Source organism: Equus przewalskii, chromosome 9 (genome assembly GCF_037783145.1).
Source record: "Equus przewalskii isolate Varuska chromosome 9, EquPr2, whole genome shotgun sequence".
Classification (NCBI taxonomy): Eukaryota; Metazoa; Chordata; class Mammalia; order Perissodactyla; family Equidae; genus Equus; species Equus przewalskii.
In genome coordinates, this window is record NC_091839.1 from 26,169,180 (window position 1) to 26,196,673 (window position 27,494).

The 27,494-nt window shown below is 43.6% G+C and overlaps 1 protein-coding gene and 1 pseudogene across 1 annotated transcript in view; both read left to right on the plus strand.

The window, feature by feature from the left end:
* The first annotated feature begins 717 nt into the window (after nucleotides 1-717).
* LOC103553621 (zinc finger protein 814-like) lies at nucleotides 718-27,049 on the plus strand (annotated as a pseudogene).
* The window catches only part of LOC103553601 (zinc finger protein 850-like), a 74,001-nt gene continuing 57,725 nt past the window's right edge, over nucleotides 11,219-27,494 (plus strand). The window contains exon 1 of the mRNA XM_070558721.1: nucleotides 11,219-11,499. The gene's annotated coding sequence lies outside the window, so the exon portion shown is untranslated. The remainder of the gene's footprint in view (nucleotides 11,500-27,494) is intronic.

A 27,494-nucleotide genomic window follows, 5' to 3' on the forward strand; every position in this document is an offset into this window, starting at 1 on the left:
ATTGTCAACATTCTTGTATATGTCATCTTGTACATATGAAGGTGAGGGTGAGCTTCTTGGAAAGACCTTTAAGGCAGGTACAAACGTCTTAAGTGGTTTTCGTAATTACTACACCATCAGTAAGCAATGTAAAAGATCTCTAATATGCGTGCCTTCTCCAACAGTCGGTGTGGTGACTGGCCTGACTTTAATACTCGGACCTTGGGTACAGTTTATTGCAGTCAGCTGGTAAGATAAAGGGGTTAATAAGCTCTTTCCCTTCCCACCCCTGCATAGCCAGTAGGCTTGGATTTTGCAGGTTAAATAGGCGCTTTACAGTTCTACCTGACACATCAAATGCCCGACAACTTAAAAAGTAAATTGACCAGTTTGACCAGCAAAACAGGTTTACTCTTTTGGGGAATAACCGGAAGAACTGCAACTCCACATACACACGCTACTGCCGACCATAGGCGAATCCAGAGTAACAAAGGAAGGGGCTTACTTTTATAAAGGAAAAGGGTGGTGTCGGGAAGGGGGCTGTAATAAAACAAGGAGTCCATTGGAGCAAACTGGGAGTCCAAAGTGTAGCGGTTTCTCATTGGTTGCGTTCCTCCAATCTCCTACTGGCTAAGCTGTTGCCAGGCCGGGGAGAGAAATCTTCCTTCCTCCTGCTGGGCGGTAAAGTAGGAAAGCCCTCCTGTCAGAGATGCAAGGCTACCTGTCTCCTTGTTTACAGAGAGCTCCCCTACAGGCCTTCCGAATTCCAACTTAGTGGAGGTTTCTCTTATTAATTTCACATGCCTGTCAGAAGGTCCCTGACATCGTACACTATAAAAATTCTAAATATGCGAAAGGAGCGTCTGGCTTCTGCTTAGCTCCGGATGTCAGTGATCAAATCCAGAGTTCACGGATACACAGCGTTTCTGGCGAAGCTCCTTGCGCATAAGTCTTCGTACTCGTAGTGACACCGGGCTCAGGGTTAAACGCCCAGGACTGAAAAGGTTAGAGCTAAGCATTCTGGGAATTGCAGTCCGGCTGACGGCGCACGGAGCTCTCTGGGAGTGAAAGGTGGAGGTGTGCTGTGCGCAGGTGCACTGTGACGTCTTTTGACGCCGAATGAGATGGTGTCCGCGGAAGAGGTGAGCCCGCCCACAGCAGAAGATAGAAGCCTGGCCTGAGACGGAAGTGGCTAGGCACAGGGGATCCCGGAAACTAAAAGTTTTCCTCTTGCTTTGATTCTGCTCTGCTTCGCGGGCTTCTGTCTGCCCACAATAACTACCTTCTCGTCTTCTCTTGTAGCTGGGCCTGGTGGTTATATTATGCATAGAGTGAAATCCCACGTGACATCCACCAGTGCCCGTCCATGAGTCTTAAGACTAGACTTGCCTCCTCCAAATATTCAGCTGGAGAACGGAGAGAACATGAAAATTTTAGAACTGCTGTTGGAGGTGCTCACGCCGTTTGCTAATTAACCACAGTAAAATGCATCATGAAAAAGACGGAATGTAAACGTGAACATTTTAACAAAGGTCAGTGTGTCTGGTGGGGGAAAGGCGAGCACCGGCGGTACTATTCCGTTCCATCTCAATTTCTTTTTCTTTTATTTTTAAATTATTTTTTATTGAGTTAATGATATGTTACAGTCTTGTGAAATTCAGTTGTGCATTATTGTCTGTCAGTACAACCCCTTCCCCCTTTGTGCCCATCCCCCACCCCACCCTTCCCCTGGTAGCCACTAATCTGTTCTCTTTGTCTGCATTTTTAAATTCCTCATATGCGTGGAGTCATACAGAGATTGTCCTTCTCTATCTGGCTTATTTCACTTAACATAATTCCCTCAAGGTCCATCCATGTTGTTGCAAATGGGATGATTTTGTTCTTTTTTATGGCTGAGTAGTATTCCATTGTATATATATACCACATCTTCTTTATCCAATCATCTGTTGATGGGCACTTAGGTTGCTTCCATGTCTTTGCTATTGTAAATAATGCTGCAATGAACACAGGAGTGCATGGGACTTTTGGAATTGCTGATTTCAGGTTCTTTGGATAGATACCCAGTAGTGGGATAGCTGGATCTATGGTAGTTCTATTTTTAATTTTCTGAGGAATCTCCATACTGTTTTCCATAGTGGCCGCACCAGTTTGCATTCCCACCAGCAGTGTATGAGGGTTCCTTTTTCTCCACAACCTCTCCAACATTTGTTACTATTTGTTTTAGTTATTTTTGTCATTCTAATGGGTGTAAGATGATATCTTAGTGTAGTTTTGATTTGCATTTCCCTGATGCACAGCAATGATGAACATCTTTTCATGTGTCTGTTGGCCATCCATATAGCTTCTTTGGAGAAATGTCTGTTCATGTCTCCTGCCCATTTTTTGATTGGGTTGTTTGATTTTTTGTTGTTGAGTTTTGTGCGTTCTTTATATATTATGGATATTAAGCCTTTGTCAGATGTATTACTTCCAAATATTTTTCCCCAATTAGTGGGCTGTTTGTTTGTTTCAATCCTGTTTTCCCTTGCCTTGAAGAAGCTCTTTAGTCTGAAGAAGTCCCATTTGTTTGTTCTTTCTATTGTTTCCCTCGTCTGAGGAGTTATGGTGTCCGAAAAGATTCTTTTGAAACTGATGTCAAAGAGTGTACTGCCTATATTCTCTTCTGGAAGACTTATTGTTTCAGGCCTAATCTTTAGGTCTTTGATCCATTTTGAGTTTACTTTTGTGAATGGTGAAAAAGAATGGTCAATTTTCATTCTTTTACATGTGGTTGTCCAGTTTGTCCAGCACCATTTGTTGAAGAGACTTTCTTTTATCCATTGTATGCCCTCAGCTCCTTTGTCGAAGATTAGCTGTCCATAGATGTGTGGTTTTATTTCTGGGCTTTCAATTCTGTTCCATTGATCTGTGCACCTGTTTTTGTACCAGTACCATGCTGTTTTGATTACTGTAGCTTTGTAGTATGTTTTGAAGTCAGGGATTGTGATGCCTCCGACTTTGTTCTTCTTACTCAGGATTGCTTTAGTAATTCGGGAACTTTTGTTGCCCCATATGAATTTTAGGATTCTTCAATTTCTGTAAAGAATGTCATTGGGATTCTGATTGGGATAGCGTTGAATCTGTAGATTGCTTTAGGTAGTATGGACATTTTAACTATGTTTATTCTTCCAATCCATGTGCATGGAATGTCTTTCCATCTCTTTATGTTGTCATCAATTTCTTTCAAGAAAGTCTTGTAGTTTTCATTGTATAGATCTTTCACTTCCTTAGTTAAATTTATCCCAACGTATTTTATTCTTTTCGTTGCTATTGTGTATGGGATTGAGTTCTTGAGTTCTTTTTCTGTTAGTTCATTGTTAGCGTGTAGAAACGCTACTGATTTATGTATGTTGATTTTATACCCTGCAACTTTGCTGTAGCTGTTGATTGTTTCTAATAGTTTTCCTATGGATTCTTTGGGGTTTTCTATGTATAAGATCATGTCATCTGCAAACAGTGAGAGTTTTACTTCTTCATTGCCCATTTGGATTCCTTTTATTTCTTTTTCCTGCCAAATTGCTCTGGCCAACACCTCCAGTACTATGTTGAATAGGAGTGGTAAAAGTGGACACCCTTGTCTTGTTCCTGTTCTCAGAGGGATGGCTTTCAGTTTTTGTCCATTGAGTATGATGTTGGCTGTGGGTTTGTCATATATGGCCTTTATTATGTTGAGGTACTTTCCTTCTATACCCATTTTATTGAGAGTTTTTATCATAAATGGATGTTGGATCTTGTCGAATGCTTTCTCTGCATCTATTGAGATGATCATGTGGTTTTTGTTTTTCATTTTGTTAATGTAGTGTATCACGTTGATTGACTTGTGGATGTTGAACCATCCCTGTGTCCCTGGTATAAATCCCACTTGATCATGGTGTATAATCTTTTTGATGTATTGCTGTATTCAGTTTGCCAGAATTTTGTTGAGGATTTTTGCATGTATGTTCCTCAGTGATATTGGCCTGTAGTTTTCCTTCTTTATGTTGTCCTTGTCAGGTTTGGGGATCAGAGTGATGTTGGCTTCATAGAATGTGTTAGGGAGTGCTCCATCTTCCTCAGTTTTCTGGAATAGTTTGAGAAGGATAGGTATTAAGTCTTCTTTGAATGTTTGGTAGAATTCTCCAGAGAAGCCGTCTGGTCCTGGACTCTTATTTTGGGGGAAGTTTTTGATTACTGTTTCTATTTCTTTACTTGTGATTGGTCTATTCAGATTCTTTATTTCTTCCTGCTTCAGTTTGGGGAGGTTGTAAGAGTCTAGGAATTTATCCATTTCTTCTAGGTTGTTCGATTTGTTGGCATATAGTTTTTCATAGTATTCTCTTATGATCCCTTGTATTTCTTTGGTATCTGTTGTGATCAATTTTAGATTTTTTAATGGTATTAATTGGTTTGAAAAGATAAATAATTTTCATTTTGGAAGTTCAGATTTTGTTAAATGACATTGAAGTATAAACTTTCTTTTGCTCAGTCATTGCCAATACGTGGAAAAATTTTGAAATAACTCAAATAATGTTTTCCTTTTTTCTATTATTTATCAGCAAAAAAGTTGTTTCTTTTCAACGATCTTATATTATCTCCTGTTTTTTGAAGTCTTCTCATGTTTTCTAAAAGACTTTTATTATACCTACTTTTCACAATAGGTCAGGTATGTATGCAATTTTTTGTTTATTTATATAACACCTTCATTTCATTTCATTTCTTGGGAATGAACAATCTTTAATTTACTGCACCAATATTATGAGCTTAAACAATTTCCCTAATCCAGAACTCTTACATTAATGTTGCCTTGTCTATTCTACTCATTTTCTTTTTTTTAATCTATTTTCTTCTTCTTCTTCTTCTTCTTCTCCCCAAAGCCCCCCAGTACATAATTGTATATTCTAGTTGTGAGTGCCTCTGGTTGTGCTATGTGGGATGCCACCTCAGCATGGCTCGATGAGCAGTGCCATCTCTGTGCCCAGGATCCTACCTGGTGAAACCTTGGGCCACTGTAGCAGAGTGTGTGAACTTAAGCTCTCAGCCACAGGGCTGGCCCCTATTCCAGTCCTTTTCAAATACATTAGAGTCACCTGGAAAGCCTTTAGAATCTGATTGCTGGCCTCAGCTCCAGAGTTTCTGATTGAGTGAGTTAGTGTTAGCGTGCATAATTTGCATTTCTAACAGTTCCCAGGGATTGCTGATTCACCTGCTCTGGGAACTGTATTTGTGAAATACATACTGGATCTATCCCAATTTATCAAAGCCCACACAACTTATGAACATTTCTGTGCTCATGTTTATGCTTCATTCTGAGAAGTTTTTTTTCATTTCATTGACTCAGTTTATCCAAGAGTTTCAGCCAGGAAATGGTTTTGTATGTTTTGTATCTAACTGATTTCAAAACTTTACAATTAACCAACAAAAGTTATGAAAAAATAGTTCAAAACTGTAGTCCTTTGGTCATTTTTAAATCTAATTCCTACCTGATAACTATCTATCAGTAATCCTGTTACCAGCTCTTAGTTAATACCAGCCCTGATATCAGTTCCCCTATGGTGATCCCAGCATATATGGGGTTAAAACCAAAAGCACACATTCCCAGTTCCCTGCTTCTTTAGTTACACTCATATGTAAATGTTTGTTTCTTTAACCTAGGACTCCCTGAACTTTACAACCAAATAGAAGGTACAAATTGTTAGAGCCCAGATGGCCTCAAGCTGGCCTCCTACTAATATTGTAGCTAATCACAGGACCTTTAAGTTCTTTTACAGAATAACTAATGTCCAGAGAATATCAAGAAACTGAAGCTTCCCAGAGGAATCCAGAGTCCACCACGGAGACAGACAGCCAAAGACATCACGGGATCCCTTATGTCTCTGCTCCCTGCAGGCAGCTGAAGGCTGGTGGGAAAACTCCCACCAAAGCTACATGCGCCCCTCCCCTACCTAAAACCCTAAATAAAAACACCTACCCATTTCTAGGGGCTGGCCCCTGGCCGAGTGGTTAGGTTCAGGTGCTCTGCTTCAGTGGCCCAGGGTTTCACTGGTTCAGATCCTGGGTGTGGACATGGCAGCGCTCATAAAGGCATGCTGAGGTGGAGTCCCACATAGCACAACCAGAAGGACCCACAACTAGAATATACAACTGTGTACTGGGGGTCTTTAGGGAGAAGAAGAAGAAGAAAAAGATTGGCAACAGATGTTAACTCCAGTGCCAATCTTTAAAAAGAAAAACCTACCCATTTCTTAATAGAGACCTAGCAATTCTTGAGGCACTAGCCCTTGCTTTGCTCCCTCTGCCTGGCAAAGGAAAGCCTTTCCTTTCCACTCAGGACTCAGTTCTTATTATTTGGATTGGCATCAGGTTCAGACTGAGCTTTTGGTTACATTACTACTCTAGTTTAAGCTGAGTAAATTCAGATTTTAATGGAAAACATGTAGGACTGTATAGACTGTGGTTAGTTTCACTCTGAAGACTTCACACAACTGTACATTATCTCACACGGAATTGTAGACTTTCTGCTTTGCTATTGTTCTGTTAGAATCAAATTGGAAAGAATGAGCAGCACAGTGCTGTATTGTGTTAGGTTTCAAAACTCTCAGAATCACTTTTTCTCAAATACATTCTTAAACGATGTATGAGGAGTACAGCAGAGCAAGACACACTTTCACATTCTAGCACCGACTATCAGCAAATATTTGTTTGGAGTGGGAAAATAATGATTAAATTCAGGAAGTAAAACAAGTTGAGTGAAGTGTAAAGAGTTCTTCTAGACTTACTCTTCTGACTCAAATACTTTATTAGTGCCTTCGATGCTGGCCATAAGTGTAGTAAAAACTCTTCTGACTTTAGCATTGAATACTTGTATATTTGAATACTTCCCTTCTAAAATAACGTGCTGGCTACATACAAAAAGATCTCAGTTTAAAGGTCATTGTCTCTTCAATTATTTAAAAGCCTTACCACTTTCTACTCTTGCACCTGCCAATATTATTGAAAAGTCTGAACTCAATTTCATTATTCTTCATGGGTGATCCATTTTTTCATACTATAAGTTTGTAAAACTTTGTCTTTAAAGTTCTTTTAGTTTTATAATAATTTTTATTTGGGTGTGGATCTTCCCTTTTGAACTCTTTCCTCCTCTCGGGAATGTTTCCTCTTTTATTTGTATTATCATCTAGAGATAGATGACTTGCATGCATGAGATAGTAGGAAACACAACTAAACCATGGCACTGGAAAAAGATGGTACACAGAGAGCTAAATGAGCAATGAAGTGAGACAGAATTCTGACAGGCAGACCTGGTGTATGAGGGAGCGTTACACAAGATGTACATCACTTCAGAAATCAGTGATATACTGTGTGATGTTTAGTAGCCTGTGTCACTGCTCCTTTATTTAGTTAGTTAGTTAGTTATTTTTGAGGACGATTAGCCCTGAGCTAACATCTGCCACCAATTGTCCTCTTTTTGCTGAGGAAGATTGGCCCTGAGCTAACATCTGTGCCCATCTTCCTCTACTTTATATGTGGGACACCTGCCTCAGCATGCCTTGATAAGCAGTGTGTAGGTTCACGCCCAGGATCCAAGCCGGCAAACCCCAGGCCGCTGAAGCTGAGCGTGCAAACTTAACCGCTACGCCACCAGGCCAGCCTCTCACTGTTTGTTTAAATGGCCCCATGAGGCGAGCTGCCTTCAGTGTTTCCCATCAGGCAGAAAACCACAGAGTTAGTTCTCTCTGGACTCACTTTGCTACAGAATCACTGGCTTACTGATGCTTCTGAGAAATGCCAAACACAAGCCTGTGTTAGAGCTTTACCTTCATTATTTCTACTCTCTGTAAGCTCGTCCTCCCATCCCTTTGTGTCACATTCCTGCTGATACCTTCCCAGAACCTTCTTGCTTTGCACAGACCAAGAATGAAAGGATGGCCTCTCATTTCCCAGAGACCCCTCACCCATTTCACCACACACATGCACACTGCATCAAGGACCACCTGATACATGACAAAAGTGGAATTGCAATGGTTTCAAGCATATTAAGAATTTATTAGCAGAGGGGCCGGCCCAGTGGCGCAGTGGTTAAGTGCACACGTTCTGTTTCTCGGCAGCGTGGGGTTCGCCAGTTCGGATCCCGGGTGCGGACATGGCACTGCTTGGCAAAAGCCATGCTATGGTAGGTGTCCCACGTATAAAAGTAGAGGAAGATGGGCATGGATGTTAGCTCAGGGCCAGTCTTCTGCAGCAAAAAGAGGAAGATTGGCAGTAGTTAGCTCAGGGCTAATCTTCCTCAAAAAAAAAAAAAAGAATTTATTAGCAGAGTCAAGATACATATTACCTTGAGAAAAAAGTGTATCCATCATAGATGCATAATATTAAACAACATCCATGATGGATACACATCCATGTGTCAGTAAGAGTAAACATTGTCCATAACGGCTAAGTCCACCCTTTTCACTGCTGTGGCCATCGCTCTCATGCCAGAAGTTGGGCACACCGCCAGACAGCCAACATCAAGTCCCCACAATTCCAGGCCCAGAGGAAGTCCTCCCTGCACTGACCAAGTCCTCCTAGCAGGGCAAGGCCGCATTTCTACCTTCACATGTGGCTACCAGGAGGTGCCCAAGGAACCTGCCAGCCCTTGAGCCAGGTCTTCCCAGCCAGTCCCTTTGCCAGCCAGTTTCCAGCCTGGAGATCTGAGAGTGCAGGAGTGGTCCCACACTCAGGAGGGGACCTTCAGGGATCGAGGGGCAATGGTAGTCCCCATCTGGAGTCCCTGGTGTAAAAAGATAGTTGAATGCAAGGCAACCTCTAAAAGAAGGAGGCAGCTTTGTGCGTCTAACTGGTTGAGATAAGGACGTACCCGGTGTAAAATGAGGAAGCAGATTTAGGTTTTGCAAGATGTACTGTTAAGTCAGCAAAGCAAACTACAGATCTGTATACAAAGTATGACTTCCTTTTTACTAAGCAAAAAACAACTTGTTTTTATATAGGAATACATATGAATGCACAGGCACACATGTGGTGGCCTAGTTAAGATTCTGGCTCTCACCACTGGGGCTGAGTTTGTCTCCTGGTCAGGGAACCACATCACCCAAATATCAGATGTCATACTGTGGTGGCTGCATGTTGCTGTGATGCTGGAACCTGGGCCACAATATTTAAAATGCCAAGACTGTCACCCATGTTGGACAGCAGAGCTTCCAGACTAGACAGACTAGGAAGAAGGACCTGGCCACCCACTTCCCAAAAAATTAGTCATGAAAACCCTGTGAATAGCAGTGGAGCATTGTCTGATCTAGCATGGGAATCAACTGGAGGGAATTAACAAAAAAACAGTTACACACAGTTATGCATGAAACTGAGAATGAAGGAGTTAAAAAATCTTCCTTGGGCTAGAAGAGAAAAAAAAAGGCTTTGAGATAAGCTTTGCTAACTGCAGCTGTGCACACTCAGCACAGTCAACTATTGTTCAAAACTAACCAGGTCTTTCTGTCCCTCCTTAGTCTATGAGTGAACTGTCTTTCCCAGGAAGTCAAGGTCCAGACGTCTAGATTCAGCCTCACAAGGCCAAACTCAGGCTCAAGATGAAAACTAATCAGAAAAGTCCAGACAGTCAAGGGAAAAGAAATTCAGTCTTCAAGGCCAAACGCAGGCTGGTGGGGAGGTGCCACTCACCAAGGCCACATGCTCCCCCTCCCCTACCAAAAACCCCTACCTTTCTCCCTTTGAGGAGGTGGATCTGAGTTTTAACTTCCATCTCCTTGTCTGGCTTCCTTTTTTGTTTTTTGAGGAAGACTAGCCCTGAGCTAACATCTGCCAATCCTCCTCTTTTTGCTGAGGAAGACTGGCCCTGAGCTAACATCTGTGCCTATCTTCCCCTACTTCCTACGTGGGACGCCTACCACAGCATGGCTTGCCAAGTGGTGCCATGTCCACACCCGGGATTCAAACTGGTGAACCCCAGGCTGCTGAAGTGGGAACAGGCGCACTTAACCGCTGTGCCACCGGGCCGGCCCCTGGCTTCCTTTTGACAATAAAGCTCTTTCCTTGCCACAAGCCTGGCATTCCAGTTATTGGCTCTCCTGTGCAGCGAGTAAACAAACCTGTGTTTGTGTTTGGTAACATGCATCCATGTGCAGACAGAATTCTAAAAAGATACCATGCTGCAAACATCAGTTTTCTCCAGTAGAATAATCAGAAACTTTTGACTTTCAGTTTTATAAATGTACATAGTAGAGTACTTCTTAATAAACAACAGTAAATTTGATATTTTATACATTAAAAACTTTCCATGTATGTTGGAAAAAAGAGTGTGCATGTATAAAACAGTTATAACTATGTTATATGGATTTTTAAAATTCTATGTTTTATGGATACGGCAGTGTTTCTCTCTGACTTGGGCATAATCAGTAACTATACAGCAGGAGAGATGTTTTCTCTGGAGACTGGAGGCCCAGATCCCACCTTGTCCATCTGCTTCAGAGCCACCCAGTATCTCCTCCTCCTGTATCTTCTCCATCATGGCCCTCTTGGTGTCTTTTCTTATCACAGGCAGAATCTACTAAAGTTCACAAAAATAACTTTAATACTTCAGGCTGCATGCAATTGAAGTACAATAAGATAATGTTTATTTACTTCTAGCTACCAGTGGATGACCACTATAGTCCGCTTCATGGAGTCTGAAATAATGTCTAAACACTTAAGTGGTCAGTAGCGCTGAAGACTCTTAAGAACACTTAAGGGACCATCCCCGTGTCCCAGTGGTTAAGTTCTAGCGCTCTGCTTCCGTGGCCCAGGGTTTCGCTGGTTTGGATCCTGGTCGCAGACATGGGCCGCTCATCAAGCCACGCTGAGGCGGCGTCGCACATGCCACAACTACAAGGACCCACAACTAAAAATACACAACTATGTCCCCACATTGCTTTGGGGAGAAAAAAGGAAAAACAAAATCTTTTTAAAAAAAAAAACAACACTTAAGACTCCCCAGAAATCGGCCTGCCGCCCCCTAAAGAGGAGCAAAGCCGCTTCCCAGCTCTGCAAGTAGAGCGAGGTCATTTCCCAACAGCCTCGCGCTGCTGCTTGGCCATTTCCCTGGCAGATAACTCTGCGCGGCTTCCTGGCCTGAGCGGCTGTGGGAACTACATTACCCAGAAAGCTATGCGTGGAGCGGCAGCGGCATTCGCCCAATGAAATTCCAGAGAGGGGGCAGTTCCGGGAGGACGAACCGCCTTGAGGCGGCAATTCTGGCGTTTTGTTGGCGGCTTTCGGGTCTATTCACCTGGTCAGACGCTCCGCCTCCGAATCGCCAGGTCCGGACCGAGGTGGCGGCAGAGGAGGCGCCGTCCCCACGGCCCAGGCGGCTCTGAGGCTCGGCGACACCGCCCGGGGCCCCGCGCCAGGCCCGGGCCAGGGAGCGCCGCGCCCGGCGCCTCGTCTCCCGCCGCTCCCGGCCCCGCGCCGCCCCCAAGGCCGATGGCGGCGGCCGCGCGGAGGGAGCCGGCTCAGGTGAGCGCTCGCTCCGGCCCGCCCCGCCCGCAGCGCAGCCCGAGCTCCAGCCCTCGGGCGGGCGCTGCTCCCGGGCCTGCAGCCCAGGCCCCGGGGCCGGGCCGGGGAGGCGCTCGTGGGGCCTGTGGCTGCGGGCGTGGGTCCCGGGCGGAGGGGGCGGAGGGGACCGGGTCCACGTTGTGTCCGCAGGGAACAGTGTGAGGACGGGTCCCGCCTGGACCGGCAGGGGAGGGGCTGCTCCTTCAGTCCGAGGGCCCCGGAGCCGGGAGGGCTGTGACCAGAGAGGGACGCGGTGCGTGTTGGGGTTTCAAAAGTTCTCCAGGAGCTGCTCGGAGAGAACGGACGGGAAGGGGTGAGGAGGCCGGGGAGGCGCAGGGAGCGGAGTCCTGGTCCGAGGGCGCAGAGCTGTTCCGAGGCAGCTCTGAGGAGTGAGGTCCGGAGGCCAGTGAGTGAAGCCGAGGTCACCGGGTCGCAGGGCGGGGCGGGGTCCAGCCGTGGTGGCCTGCCTCTCTCCTGCGACAGAAAAAGCACTTACGGAACCTGCACAGGGAAGGAGAGGGTGTCCCAGCCCCTCAGTGGTACTAACACCAGCCGTGTGGTGTCTGGAATTGTGGCGTCCTGAAACTCACCCTTTCTCCCACCTGTTGGGTCTGCGACCCTTGGCATACTCCATGTCCAGACTCCTGAGTGAGGCCAAGGGTAACATGGAGGTGTTCCCATTTCTTTCTTTCTTTTTTTTTTTTTTAAGATTTTATTTTTCCTTTTTCTCCCCAAAGCCCCCCAGTACATAGTTATGTATTTTAGTTGTGGGTACTTCTAGTTGTGGCATGTGGGACGCAGCCTCAGCATGGCCTGATGAGCGGTGCCATGTCCGCGCCCATGATTCCAACCGGTGAAACCCAGGGCCCCGGAAGCGGAGCCGGCGAACTTAACCAGCGGGCCCCAGGAGGTGTTCCTATTTCTGACACCCAGTATAAACAGCTGTGGAAGGTTACCCCAGGAACGGACACCAGCGTGTGCAAATGCTTGGAGGTGTGACTGAGCTGGAGACAGGGGACAGCAGGTCTCCTTTCTGTGAAGAGCAAAGAGCAGGGAGTCAGGAATCAGTCCTGCAGTGTGGCCGTCTGAGCAGTTGGGCATCTGTTAGGGAGATAACGGGAGGCTCGGATACGAGGAAGGAGTTGGTCTTGCCTGGATTTAACAGGCTCCGTCTGGCTGCACAGTGGAGACTAGACTATGGGGTTAAGGGAGGAGGCAGGGAGCACGGAGGAGACAGCTGCTATAACCACATGAGTGTTGATGGACCGGAGTGGTGGCCATGGAGGTGGGAAAAAAGTTGGACACTCCGTCCATTTTTTTTTAAGAAGGGTCAAGTAGATTTTTGGACGTTATAGCTGAGGGAGAGGAAGTCAGGGATGACTGCAGTTTTTCTGGTCCTAGCAGCTGAAGGAATCGAAGCTCCCACTGGGATGTGGAAGTTCATGATAGATTAATTTTCCTTGAGAGTATCACAAGATTTTTTTGACCCTGTTAAGTGTCTGAGATGTTTCAGAGAACAGTGGTGGCATCAAGTGGGCAGCTGGACACACAGGTCTGGAAATCTCAGGAAGGGTTCAGGACGGAGATAATGAAAACTGGTGGCTGTTGTGTGGACCAGGAAGGAGCTGTACTCCCCATTAGGTGGGGGAATGCAGGTCGTCCTGGCAATGCTCTTAGCTGGTCTGAAGGAGGAGCATGCATGATGAGGAGTGGTTTTCTCGCTGTGCACCTAGTGAGGTGCAGTGGTGCACACAAACCCAGGTGAAGGGGAGAAGTGACCATGGTAACCATATGGGAGACAGCATGGTCTGGCAGGTGACTAAGGCTTCTGTGGGATGAGTGGACATGAGATGGCTGTGGAGGCAGAGGAGTAACTGAGACAGGATGATGCTGAGCCAGGGCTCCTGCTCATTCACTGATGTACACCTTCACCAGAGTTGTGTGATAAGCTTTGGTGGGGTCTGGGGTGTTCAGTGTTGATGGGGGGTAAGGTGTGGGGCACGTGTGGTCATTTGTGAGAGTCACTGTGCCTAGCACAGAGACCATCAGGGCTGGGGCTCTAAGGAAGGTTGGAGACGGGAGGTTGTGTATCTGAGAAGCACAGAAGTGGAAGTAGGCTAGGGGCATCTGTAGCTCACATGTGCTTCTCAGGGGCTGATGTTGAGAAGGATCAGAGGTGTAGAGGAGGCCTTCAGAGCAGCACTTGGGGATTTCCCTAAATGCAGAGCTGGGAGTGCAACTGTGGGCACTGAAGACGTGAGAGGTACAATCTATGGAATGACATGCACATCGACAGGAAGCGTGAGCCGATGGCCCTCGGGCCCTGGTATTGGAGACTGAAGGGCGAAGTATGAGCCCACGTTTGGCTGCGTCTTGGAGTCCAAGTCTAGAGTCTCCAGGGGAATTGACTGACAGAGTGGATGGGACCCTACAGGCCAGGACCAGAGCTTGGATGACATCTCTGTGCCCCACTACCTGATGTTTCTGAGGGCTGAACACAGTGAATAAGGGGACCCTGAGGATAGGGTGGGCCTCAGTGGCACCTGGCCTGGAATTCCTCTGAGGTGGGGAGCTGGGGGGGAGGATGAGTGTGGGGTAGATGTGTGGTGAGATGGATTGTGGGATCTCAGAGAGAGTGTTGATGGTTTCATCTGTCCCTGTCATTACAGGACAGTGTGATCTTTCACGATGTTGCTGTGTACTTCTCCTGGGGGGACTGGAGGCTCCTGGATGAGGCTCAGAGACGCCTGTACCTGGATGTGATGCTGGAGAACTTTGTGCTCATATCCTCTCTGGGTAAGACTTGGAACAGCCTCACCAGTGACCTGGACTAAGCTGTATTCCCTCCCCACAGTGCTTCTCAGTCGTTTTTCTCATGGACTGTGGACACCGCTTGCTCCCCCAGCTTTCTGGGTGGTGGTGTGTTGCTAGGGCTGGGTATGTGTACCGCCCTGTTCTCTCCCCTGCAGCCCCAGTACCTGCTGTACGGAGCCCTCTTAGGAAAGGCATCCAGGCTGGGGGTATTGCAGTGAGCTTCGCGGATTCCACCGAGCTTGCCCTCTCTGGGTCATTGTGTCCAGATCCATATCACTTCTGTATCCCAGGCTTTGTTCCTTCTTTTCCCTGACATTTCCTCATGGCCACTTGTGCCAGGCATGAGACATTGTCATGGTCATTACTTACCTGAACCATGGGATGCTTTTCAGTGCCCTCCTACATGGTTTGTAGTGTTTAGATCTGTTTTCTCTGTTTCTTTTTTTTTGTCAGGCTTGTCTAGATGTAAAATTGTATACAGTCATCTCTTGGTATCCATGGGAGGATTGGTTCCAGGACCCTCCCCCCCCATACTAAAATCCAAGGGTGCTCAAGTTTCTTAAATAAAATGGCATGGTCTTTGCATATAACCTACACACATCCTCCTGTGCTCTTTAAATCATCTCTAGATTACTCATGATACCTAATACAATGTAAATGCCATGTACATAGTTGCCTACACATCACTTTATGCACGTGGATTCAGCATAGTGCTTGGTGCATGGCAAATTCAAGGTTTGCTTTTTGGAACTTTCTGGAATTTTCTTTTTTCAAATTTTTTTGATCCTTGTTTTTTTTTTTTCATGGATATGGAACTCATGGTTATGGAGGCTGACTGTATATTAACATATACAACATGTTGATTTGATATGTGTATACATTTTGAAATAATTGCCACAATGAAGTTAATTAAACATCCATCACCTCATAACTTACCTTATTATTGTGGTGTTGTTAAGAGTGCTTAAGATCTCGAAATAAGTTTCAAGTGTACAATACAGTATTAACTGTAGTTTCCGTGCTGTACATTACATCCTTAAAACTTACTCATCTTGTGACTGAACATTTGTACCTTTTGACCAGTGTCTCCCCATTTTCCCCATGGCCCAGATGATGGCAATTTATACTCTGTGTCTATGATTTCAATTTTTTTTTTTTTTTTACATTCCAACCCCCAGTGAGTAAGGGTTCCCTTACATCTACATCCTCACCAAAAATTCTCTATGCTCTTTTTGATGGTAGCCGTTTTATCAGGTGTGAGGTGGTATCTGCCTGTGGTTTAGATTTGTATTATTTGCCTGATGATTAGGGGGGAGGGGCATTTTTTTCATATACCTGCTGGCCATTTGTCGATCTTCTTTCATAGAACATCTGTTCATGTCCTTTGCCCATTCATTTTTATTTATTGTTTATTTTTTTAAGGAAGTTTAGCACTGAGCTAACATCCTCCACCAATCCTCCTCTTTTTGCTGAGGAAGATTGACCTTGAGCTAACATCTGTGCCCATCTTCCTCTATTTTATATGTGGGACGCCTGCCACAGCATGGCTCCATGAGCAGTGCGTAGGTCAGTGCCGGGATCCGACTTGGTGAACCCCAGGCCGCCAAAGTGGATCACCCGAACATAACCGCTACACCACCTGGCTGGCCCTACTTTGCCTATTTTTAATTGGAGTGTTCTGCTGCTATTGAGTTGTATGAGTACTTTATATTTTTTATATATTAACTTCTTACAAGATACAGTGTTTTCAAATATTTTCTCCGTTTTCATTTTGTTGATTGCTTCCTTTGCTATTAAGAAGCTTTTTAAATTTGATGTAACCCAACTCGTTTGTTTTTGCCTTTGTTGCCTGTATTTTGGTGTCATATCCCAAAAAATGGTTGTGAAAATCAACATCAAGGAGCTTTCTATCTGTTTTTTTCAAAGCGTTTTACATTTTCATGTCTTACATTTAAGTCTTTAATCCATTTCAAGTTAATTTTTGTGAGTGGTGTAAGGATCCCAGTTTCTTTTTTTGGCATATGCATACCCATTTTCCCAACACCATTTATTGAAGTGACTATCCTTTCTCCATTGTGTATTCTTGGCACCATTGGCAAGGAGTAGTTGATCATATATGCGTGGCTTTATTTCTGGGCTCTATATTTCATAGATCTGTGTGTCTCTTTTTTCAGTACCATACTATTTTGATTACTGTTGTTTTGTAATGTAGTTTGAAGTCATGAAGTGTGATGCCTCTAACTTTGATCTTGATCAAGATTGCTTTGGATTGTTGAGGTCATTTGTGGTTTGAATTTTAGGATTCTTTTTCTATTTCTAGTAAAAATGCTGTTGGAATTTTGGTAGAGATTGCATTGAATTTGTAGATTGCTTTGGGTAGTAGAGACATTTTATCAATCATAATTCCTCCAATCCAAAAGCTTGGAATATCTTTCCATTTATTTGTGTCTTCAGTTTCTTTCATCAGAGCCTTACAGATCTTTTGCCTCCTTGATTAAACTTATTCCTAAGTATTTTATTGGTTTTAATGTTGTTGTAAATGGAATTGATTTCCTAATTTCTTATTGAGATATTTTGTTGTTAGTGTATAGATGCAACTGATTTCTGTATATTGATTTTATGTTCTGCAAGTTTACTGAGTTCATTCATTCATCGTGATAGTTTTTTATTGGAGTTTTTATGGTTTTCTTTATATAAGATCATGTCATCTGCAAACACAGTGTAACTTTTTTCTGATTTGAATACCTTTCATTTGTTTTTCCTACCTTACTGTGCTGGCTAGGACTTGAAGTATTGTTTTAAAAAGCAGTGGTGAGGGTGGGTATCCTTGTCTTGTTTCAGTAATGTGGTGTATCACATTCATTGACTTGCTTATGATGAACATCCTTGCATCCCAAGGAGAAATCCCACTGGGTCACAGTTTATGATTCTTTTTATGTGCTGTTGAATTGGATTCCTTTTATGTGCTGTTGAGGTTTTTTTTAACAGATCTGTGTTCGTCGGGGATGTTAGCCTTTAATTTTCTTTTTAGTGTCCTTGTCTGGTTTTGGTATCAGGTGAATGCTAGCCTCCTAAAATGAGTTTATAAATGTTCCTTCCTCTTCACATTTTTGAGAGTTTGAGAAAAATTGATGTTAATCCTTCTTTAAAATGTCAATAGAATTCATCAGTGAATCTGTTTGTGACCTTTTCATTTGGAGATATTTGGTTACTGATTAAATCTCCTTACTTGTTATTGGTTTATGCAGATTTTTTATTTTTCATGATTCAGTGTTGGTAGGTTGTATGTTTCTAGGAATTTATCTCTTTCTTCTAGGTTATCTAATTTGTTGGTACATAACAGTCCGTAGTAGTCTTAGGATCTTTTGTGTTTCTATGCTGTCAGTTGTGATTCCTCCTCTTTTATTTCTGAGTTAATTTGTTCGTGTTTTCTCTCTATTATAAGTTAATCTACCTAAAAATTTGTCAATTTTTCTTTTCAAAAAACTAGCTTTAGTATTAGTGATCTTTTTGATGTTTTTATAGTTTCTTTTTTATTTCTGTTCTTATCTTTGTTTCATTGTTTGTTCTGCTAACTTTGGTCTTAGTTTGTTCTTTTTCTACTTCCTTGAACTATAAACTTAGGTTGCTTATTTGAGACCTTTCTTTTTTCTTAATGCCAGCATTGATCACTCTAAACTTTCCTCTTAGAACTGCTTTTGCACATTCCACATGTTTTGTTGTCGTTTTCATTTGGTTTGTCTCAAGGTATTTTTTTATTTTCCTTTTGATTTTTCCTTTGACCGATTGATTGGTCAGGATTGTGTTGTTTAATGTCCACATATTTGTGAATTTTTCAGCTTTCATCCTGTTACTGATTTCTAGCTTTATCTGTTGTGTTAGGAAAAGATACTTGATGTGATTTCAGTCTTCCAAAATTTAAGACTTGTTTGACATAACATATGATCTGTCCTAGAGAATATTCTGTGTGCACTTGAGAAGAATGTGTATTCCACTATAGTAGGATGGAATGTTCTCTGTATCTCTGTTAGATCCATTGGGACTAAAGTGTCATTTAATTCAAATATATCCATATTTATTTGTTTGGATATCCACCCATTGTTGAAAGGGGGATACTGAAGTTCCCTATTAATATTCCATTGCCATCTTTTCTGCCTTCAGATCTGGTTGTATTTGCTTAATAATTTAGATGCTGTGATGTGTGGTGCATATATACGTACAGTTTTTACATTCTCTCGATGAATTGACTCCTTTATCATTATATAATGACCTTCTTTGTCTCTTGTGACAACTTTTGACCTAAAGTCTTTTATCTCCTGTAAGTATAGCTGCCCATGCTCTTTGGTTTCCATTTGCATGGAATATCTCTTTCAATCCCTTCACTTTCTCCTGGGTGTGTCCTTAAAACTGAAGTTACTCTATTGTAGGCAGCATATCGTTGGATCTTGTTTTTCTTTTTCTGTTCAGCCACTGTATGTTTTTGACTGGAGAATCTTATTAGGACTTACTGTTGCCATTTTGTTAAATATTGTCTGCTGTTTTGTAGTTCCTTGGTTCCTTTCTTCCTCTCTTGCTGTCTTCCTCTGTGATTTTCCATGATGGTATGCTTTCATTCCTTTCTCTTTTGTATATCTACTATAGGTTTTTCCTTTGTGGTTACCATGAGACATATATAATATCTTATATTTATAGCATCCTGTTTTAGGCTGATAACAACTTAACTTTGGTCACATACAAAAACTCTACTCTTACACTCCCCCCCATACATTCTGTGTTTTTGATGTCACAATTTACATCTTTTATATTGCGTAACCATTAACAAATTATTGCAGGTATAGTTATTTTTCATACTCTTTACCTTTTATCCTTCATAGTAGATTTGAATGATTAACACGCTATTACAGTATTAGAGTGTTCTGAATTTGACTATATACTTACTTTTGCCAGTGTGTTTTATATTTTTGTGTTACTAATTACTGTACTTTCGGTTCAGCTTGAAAAACTCCCTTTAGCGTGTCTTGGAGGGTAGGTCAGGTGGTGATGAATCCCTCCACTTCTGTTGGTCTGGGAAAGTCTTTTTCTCTCCTTCATTTCTGAAGGGCACCTTTGCTGGTAAAGTATTCTTAGGTTGCAGTTTTTTTCTTTCAGCGTTTAGAACATCATCCTGCTCTCTCCCAGTATGCAGTATTTCAGCAAAGAAAACCGCACATATCCTTATGAGGGTTCCCTTGTATAAGATGAGTTTCTTTTCTCTTGCAGTTTTCAGCATTCTCTTTATCATTACTGCTTGAGTTTTATTATATGTCTTGGTGAAGTCTTCTTTGGGTTGAATTTTTGGGGGGACTTATGGGCATCATGTGCCTGGATGTCCACTTCTCTCCCCAGATTTGAGGAATTTTCATCCATTATGTCTTTCAATAAGCTTTCTCCCCCTTCCCCTCTCCCTTCTCCTTCTTGGGCTCCCATAATGCAAATATTGTTTTGTTTCATAATGTCCCATAATTCAAGTAGGTTTTCTTCACTCTTTAGTTCTTTCGTCTCTTTTCTTCTTTGGATGATTTCAGTTTCAGATTCATTCTTTGGATTGATCAAGTTGGCTATTGATGCTCTCTATTGCATTTTTTCATTCATTATAGTCTTCAGCACCATCATTTATGTTGGGTCCTTTTTTATATTTTCTGTCTTTCTGTTGAAAATCTCATTTTGTTTGCATGTTGTTTTCTTTATTTTCTTGAATTGTCTGTTTCTGTTTTCTTGTAGCTCGCAGAGCTTCCTTAAAACAATTACTTTGTATTCTTTGTCTGATGGTTCATAGATCTACATTTCTTTGGTGTGACTGATGGTTTACCGTGTTCTTTTGGGGGTGTCATGTTTTCTGGATTTTTGTATTTCTTGCAGCCTTGTGCTCATGTCTATGCAATACATGGAGCAGTCACTTCTTCCAGATTTGACTGAAAGGTTTTGGTTAGGAAGCTTTTCACCTGTATGAGGGTGTATCTGTACCATCTCAGTGGGTTCTGGCAATTCCTACTACAAGAAAGCCCAGCAGCTTAGTGTCTGTGCAGGTCTGTCACCTGAGGTCAGCATCAGCAAAGATTGCAGGGGTCCTCAACAGCTAAGGCTGTGGGTGTCCTCAGCAGTGGAGAATTCTGCTAGGGATTTCCTGATCTTTTTCCCATGGGAAATATTTTGACTGAGGGGTCCCTCTTGATGCCAAGTCTGGCTTTTGGGTGCCTTCGTGGTGGTGGTGGCATTGGTGTCTGATGTGCAGGCACCTGTGGTGCAGGTATGGATCTGGGTTCTAGGGTATGAACAGATGCAGAGCAGTAGCAGTTCTAGGGTCCCAGGTGCTGAATAGCCTGCAGTGACATTGAGTTGACTCTGTAAGATGTAGTCACACACTGAGCAGTGATGGAGCCTGTAACCAGAACATGGGTGAATACAGAGAGACAGTGTCTCTGGGGTCTGAGTAGCTAGCTAGCCCACAGCAGCCATGACTCTGGTGTCTGGGGTACAGGTGCTTGAGTGACAGCCACGCAGTCAGGTTATGGAGTATGGGCAACCATGGAGCAGTTATGGCTCCAGTGTCTGGGATGTGTGCAAGGTTGAGAGGGGTAACAGCTGTGGTCCTGAAACAGAGCAATATCTCCTTTGGGTGGGGGCACCTCAGCATATTATCCTCAGGCAGGTCTCCTGTGGCAATAGCTGTTGGTTGCCATAATGGGAAACCTGCCACTGTTCTCTGCAGAGCAGGCAACTGGCATCTGTGGCTATAAACACTCGGCCTCCTCTGCTCTGCACACTATAGGTTCCGCAGCTCTAGTGGGGGCTGAGGAGGTTCTCTGCAGCAGAGGCTACTGGGGTCCTCTGCAGAGCAGGCCACTGGGGACCATGATGGCATCTGCCTTTTGGCTGATACACACAGCCCTACCCTTCTTCCTGTTCCTTTTCATCTCCAGATCCACTAAGTAGATGTCCCCAGTAATCCTTTTTGAGTGGTTATTTACTTTTTTTCTTCCATTGTGTTGCTGTGGTATCTTAATTGGGCTCTTGAGCCCTCCAAAGGCCAGTGTTATGCATAGATAGCTGTCTAATTGTGTTTTGCTGGAAGCAAAGGCTGACTTTCTCTGACATCACGATGACATCACTCAGCTAGATCTGTTTTCTGTGGTCTGTTGTAGGCTGTGTTGCTCTAGGACAGTGCTGGCCATTCACCTCTCCTGTCATTCCCTTAGGACTTATATTCTCCATGTCCCACATAGTTGCTCAACTAAGGCTTAGGAGGAAGAGTTCTATGTGTGGGACAGGATGGACATCACTGCAGCCATGGCAGGTTGGGCTCAGAGGGGGCCTGCCCTGCTGAGTGGCAGCTGGGGAGGGTATGATATCAGGCCTATGTTTAGAACATAGCAGGAGCCTGTCCTGTTCAACCAGATTTGGTGCCATTGCCCGTGGCCACACCCCATTTCTACCTTTCCTTTCCCATATTGACACTTTGCCAATTCATCAATTCTAGTACTCGTCACTTCCTCTGTGACTTCCAGACCAGACGTAACTCCACCTCTCTGGATTCCACATGCGACCCTTTTCTCTCAACACCTTCTGCAGTGCTCTCGACGGTTGGCCCTCACATGTTGGGCCATGAGTTGTGAACATATCCTTAAATTGACCTTGTGCAGCAGCTAATCTATTGTGAGTGGATTTCCGTAGGCTTGGCTGCACTTTCTACTAAACCTCACATCAGCAGCAGAAAAGGTCCTGCAGGAAGCTGTGGGCAGAGAACAAGTTGTAGACCCTGCTTCTCTTCCTTATGTTTTTGTATCCTTGCACTGGTAAGGTCTCCACCAGTCAGGGACCTTAGAGGCCCAGTAATGCGCAGCAACCAGCTTCCCCCTCAACTGGATTCCAACTCCCTTGCCTTGAAAAGCATCCCATAGATTCACTGTGAGATGAGACAGATGCTCGTTTGTGCTGGGGTTGCCCCTCCCTGTGGTCAACATGTATTTCACCAGGGTTTCTTTGCCTTCAGGTTGCTGTTGTGGAGCAGAGGATTTGGAGGCTCCCTTTGAACAGAGCATTTCTGTAGAAGTTTCAACTGCCAGGGCTCCCACGGCAGCCCCATCTTCCCGGAAGACCCACCCCTGTCAGATGTGTGGTCCAGTCTTGAGAGACATTTTCCACTTGGCTGAGCAGCAGGGAACACAACACAGCCTGAAACTGTTGAGGTGTGGGGCTTGTACAAAACAGTTTTATTTCAGTGCAAAGTTTCAACAGCACCAGGAGCAGCACATGGGAGACAAACCCTTCAGAAGCAGTGTGGACACGGCCTCGTTTGTGAAGAGCTGCAGATTCCATGTGTCAGGGAAGCCCGTTCCCTGTGGGGAGGTTGGGAAGGACTTCCTGGCAAGCTTGGGACATCAACAGCAGTAGACCACTCATACTGGGGAGAAGCCAGACAAAATCACCCAATGCAGGGCCACTTTACCAGGCAAAAATAGTCGTTATACCTGGGGAGAATGCAAGAAGGCCTTTGGTCCCAAACATATACTTGTTCAGGACCAGGGTGTTCACACTGGAAGACAGTATTTTGTGTACCATGAATGTGGTAGGACATTCAGGTATAAATCCTCATTTGTTGTGCACCAGAGAGTCCACCCTGGAGGAAGCCTTCATGTGTGTGGAGAATGTGGCAGATCTTTTATCCGAAGTTCAACCCTCAGTCAACACCAAAGAATTCATACTGGGGCAAGACTGTGCAAGTGCAGCAAATGTGGGAAATCCTTAAGCTACCAATCTTTCCTCAGTCATCCCCAGAGGGGGCACAATCGAGAGAACAGCTATGTCTGCAGTGAATGTGAGAAATCTTTTAGACATAGCTCAATATTCATTCAGTACAAGAGAGTTCAAATTGGAGAAAAGGCTTATAAGTGTAGTGACTGTGCAAAATCTTTTACCTCTAGTGCTGCCCTCAGTTATCATCGAAGAGCTCACACAGGAGAAAGGCCTTATGAGTGCAGTGATTGTGGGAAATCTTTTTTCTCTAGGTCCATCCTCCATTATCATCAGAGAGTTCATTCTGGAGACAGACCTCACAAGTGCAATGAATGTGGGAAATCTTTTATCACTCGTACTGCTCTCCATTATCATCACAGAGTTCACACTGGAGAAAGGCCTTTTGAGTGTAGTGCATGTGGGAAGTGCTTTACCCAAAAACATAACATTATACACCTAAGAGTTCGCTCAGGAGAAAGGCCTTATGAGTGTGCAGAATGTGGGAAATCTTTTACTTTTAGCTCCAGCCTTCATTATCACCACAGAGTTCACACAGGAGAAAAGCCTTATGAGTGCCATGAGTGTGGGAAATTTTTTAACAATGGGTGGACACTCATTCAACACCAGAGAATTAACACAGGAGAAAAGCCTTATATGTGCAGTAAATGTGGGAAATCTTTTACCTTCAGCTCCACCCTCCAGTATCATCAGCAAGGTCACCTTGGAGAAAGGCCTTATGAGTGCAGTGAATGTGGGAAATCTTTTACTACTAGCTCTGCCCTCCATTATCATCACAGAGTTCACACTGGAGAAAGACCTTATGAGTGCAATGAATGTGGGAAATCCTTTAAGGACAGATCACAATTCAATAAACATCAGAGAGTTCACACTGGAGACAGGCCTTATGAGTGTAATGAATGTGGGAAATCCTTTAGCCAAAAATCTTCCCTCTCAATACACCAGAAAATTCATAATAGAGAAAGGCCTTATGAGTGCAGAGAATGTGGGAAATCTTTTACCTCTACCTCTGGTCTTAGTTATCATCAGAGAGTTCACTCAGGAGAAAGGCCTTATGAATGTGGTGAATGTGGGAAATCTTTTATCTTTAGCTCCAAACTCCGTTATCATCAGCGAGTTCACACTGGAGAAAGACCTTATGTGTGCAGTGAATGTGGGAAATCTTTTTTCAGTAGTGACACTCTCTCTTATCATCTGAGGGTTCACGCAGGAGAAAGGCCTTATGAGTGCAGTGAGTGTGGGAAATCTTTTACCTCTAGTTCCACCCTCCGTTATCATCAGAGAGTTCACACAGGAGAAAGACCTTATGAGTGCAGTGAATGTGGGAAATTTTTTATCTCCAGCTCCAACCTCCGTTATCATCAGAGAGTTCACACTGGAGAAAGGCCTTATGAGTGCAGTGAATGTGGGAAGTCTTTTATCTCTGGATCCAAACTCCGTTATCATCAGAAAGGTCACACAGGAGAAAGGCCTTATGACTGCAATGAATGTGGGAAATTTTTTATGTGAAAATCCATCCTCTCTAGACATCGGAGAGTTCACACTAGAGAAATGCCTTAGATGGGCAGGGAATGTGCAGTTTCCTGTTTAGTGGAATTAGACTAGTGGAAACTCTGTGAGGAGCCATCTGTTCGAATTGGTTCTCATGCATCTGAACATGCATGGTGGGGAGATTTCCTATAGGTGTCAGTTACGTGGGAAGCTTCTGTAATATGTTGCTCTTTCTAACTTGTCCAAGGATCCTTTCAGATTTATGCCACTCCTAGTTTCTGTGACCAAAGCCATTTCACCTGTGCCATCTGACAGGTCACAGTGTGCATAAGTCACCACCCCAGTGTGCTCAGGGAAGCTGACCTCTGTTCTCCCATGAATTAGAGCAAGTTAGGAGTCACCTGAGCCCTCAGGGGTCAGCTTTCCCTCTGCCTTGACTACCTTGCACATGGACCTGAGTCACTGTTGGCCCAGAAAATACCACAAGTAGGGCTGGCAGTTTGCACAGAATGACTAACTTCTTCAGGACATGTGATGTCACATGATACTTGGGATGAATTGTTCCAGCTGCCAAGTCACAAACTAGAACTACCTGCTGCATGTTGCTTTGTCTTGTACAACAATGATGGCCTTATAATTTAAATCCTCTTTAATCTTAGGTGTTCTATTTACTGTGTGGGGTAGTTCATAAACAGATTCAGGCTCTACAAGCATGAAGGGGTGAACAACTTTTTATGGGTCTCAAACTTAGCGTGCCTGAGGAGAGACAGTATGATGACAGAAAATAACTTCTCAGTTTTGAGCAAATTTCCATTGCTCCCAAAGCCTCCCAGGAAAGACTGCAGGGTTTTCTGGTCCTCATCTGAGGCCTGGATGCTGTGATTCAGGAGGCTCAGTGATGACCCTGAGGAGAGGGTGTGAGAACCTCAAGTGGATCTGAGGGCAGCATGACCTTTTTCCCTTCACAGGAGGTCTCACAGGGGACGTCAGCACTGTGGAGGGGATATCTTCCCATCTACAAAGAGCCATGTGGCCTGGTGTCCACAGGTCATTGGGAAAAAGTCACTAGTTGTAAGACTGTTGGGTCTAGGGGAAACCATAATTGGTGGAGAAACACTGGCTTAAGAGAGTGGAGGAGACTTCAGCCAAATAGATGGAATGTGCCTCTTCTAAAAGTGCATCCAGGAATAGTTCTGTGACAGTGACTGTGCAGGATCAGTTTGTACACAAGTCTAAGGATTGCCAGGCATGTTTATCTTGTGTAGCTGAAGTCACTGTCTGAGAATGTAATAAAAATAATTGAAAGGTTTTGTGGATTTCTGTATCCTCTCAGTGATGTTCAACTCAAGGCCATTACTGCACAAGGAGGAAAAAAAGAGAAAAAGGGTATTTGTGGTTGACAGAAGGGGCTCTTGTGACCCAGGCAGCGTTCCTGTTGAGTGAGGTGGCAGTGTCCTTCATTGCTTCCCATATTTGCTACCACTGAAGGAAGACTGCCCCCTGAGGGCATGAGGAGAGAGTTGGTGGAGTCGGTATAGTGCTAATGCCATTCAGCAGTTCAATTCCAACTTCTAGAGATCCTGTGAACAGCAGAGTGGAACCCTGCCCAGTGTTTTCGCCCATCCTCTCACTTTTTGCACCATATCAAACAAAGCTCCTCTGCTATTTATAGGGTTTTCATGGCCAGTTCTTTTGGAAGTGTGTTCACGTACTTCTTCCCAGTCTGTCTTTGTCAGAAAGCTCCGCTGGAGACCTATCCACCGTGGGTGATGCTGCTGGTATTTGAAATACTGGTGGGAAAGCCTTCAGTATCACAGCAACACCAGCCACCACATTATGACAACTGACAAATAGGTGATAGGGTTCCTTGAGTGGAAATGAACCCAGCCCAGCAGTGACAGTGCTGAATTTTAACTGCTAGACCACCACAGTGTTGGGTTGTAAGCTTATTTTCCAAAAAGAGTGGGATGTACAGATATTTCTTCTCTAGAGCCTATTTTTAAGACTTTATTACAGTGTAATTTACATGTACTAAACTGCATGTAAAGTGTAAAATTCGACAAGTTTTGACATAGGTATGAACCTCTGAAACTATCATAGCCCTAATGTATCTTGATATCTTTACCTCATGTACTTTTATAATCTCTTCACCCTTCCCACCTCTCCAGCTAACAATTTACTTTCTTACAATAGATATCTTCCCATTTTCTTGAATTTATGAGTGGAATCATAAACTGTTTATTGTACTTTTTTTCTGATTTCCTTTGTTTGATAATTAGAGATTCACCAATGATAGGTGAGTAGCTCATCTTTTGCTGAGTAATATTTTTTGGATATATCACTGTTAGTTTATCTGTTCATCTGTTTATGAGCTTTTAGGTTATTTCTAGATTTTATAATAAAGCTGTTAGAAACATTTGTGTCAGTTCTTATACAATGTGTTTCTTTTATCTTTTGTCAATAAGTAGAGGGCAATGTCTGAGTCACAGGGTAGATGAATGTTTAACTTGAAGAAACTGCCAGACTGTGATCTAACAGGATTTCTCCCTTTTGCTCTCCCACCAGCAGTGTGTGAAAGTTCCATTTCCTCCAAATCACTGCCAGTATTTGATGTGGTCCTTCTTCAGTTTCAGCCATTGATAAGTGTGTGGTGCTCTCTCAGTGTCATTTTAATTGCATTGCCCAAAGGATTCCTGACTTTGGGCATTTTTCATGTCATTTCCCAATAGTTTGTCTTTTGTACAATTTCTGGTCATCCCATTTGTCTGTTTTCTTTCATATGAGTTAGGCTATTTCCCTTTTCATTTTCAAGTAAGACACTGAAACAACAAAGACATTGGAATTTTTCTCCTAAATGGCGT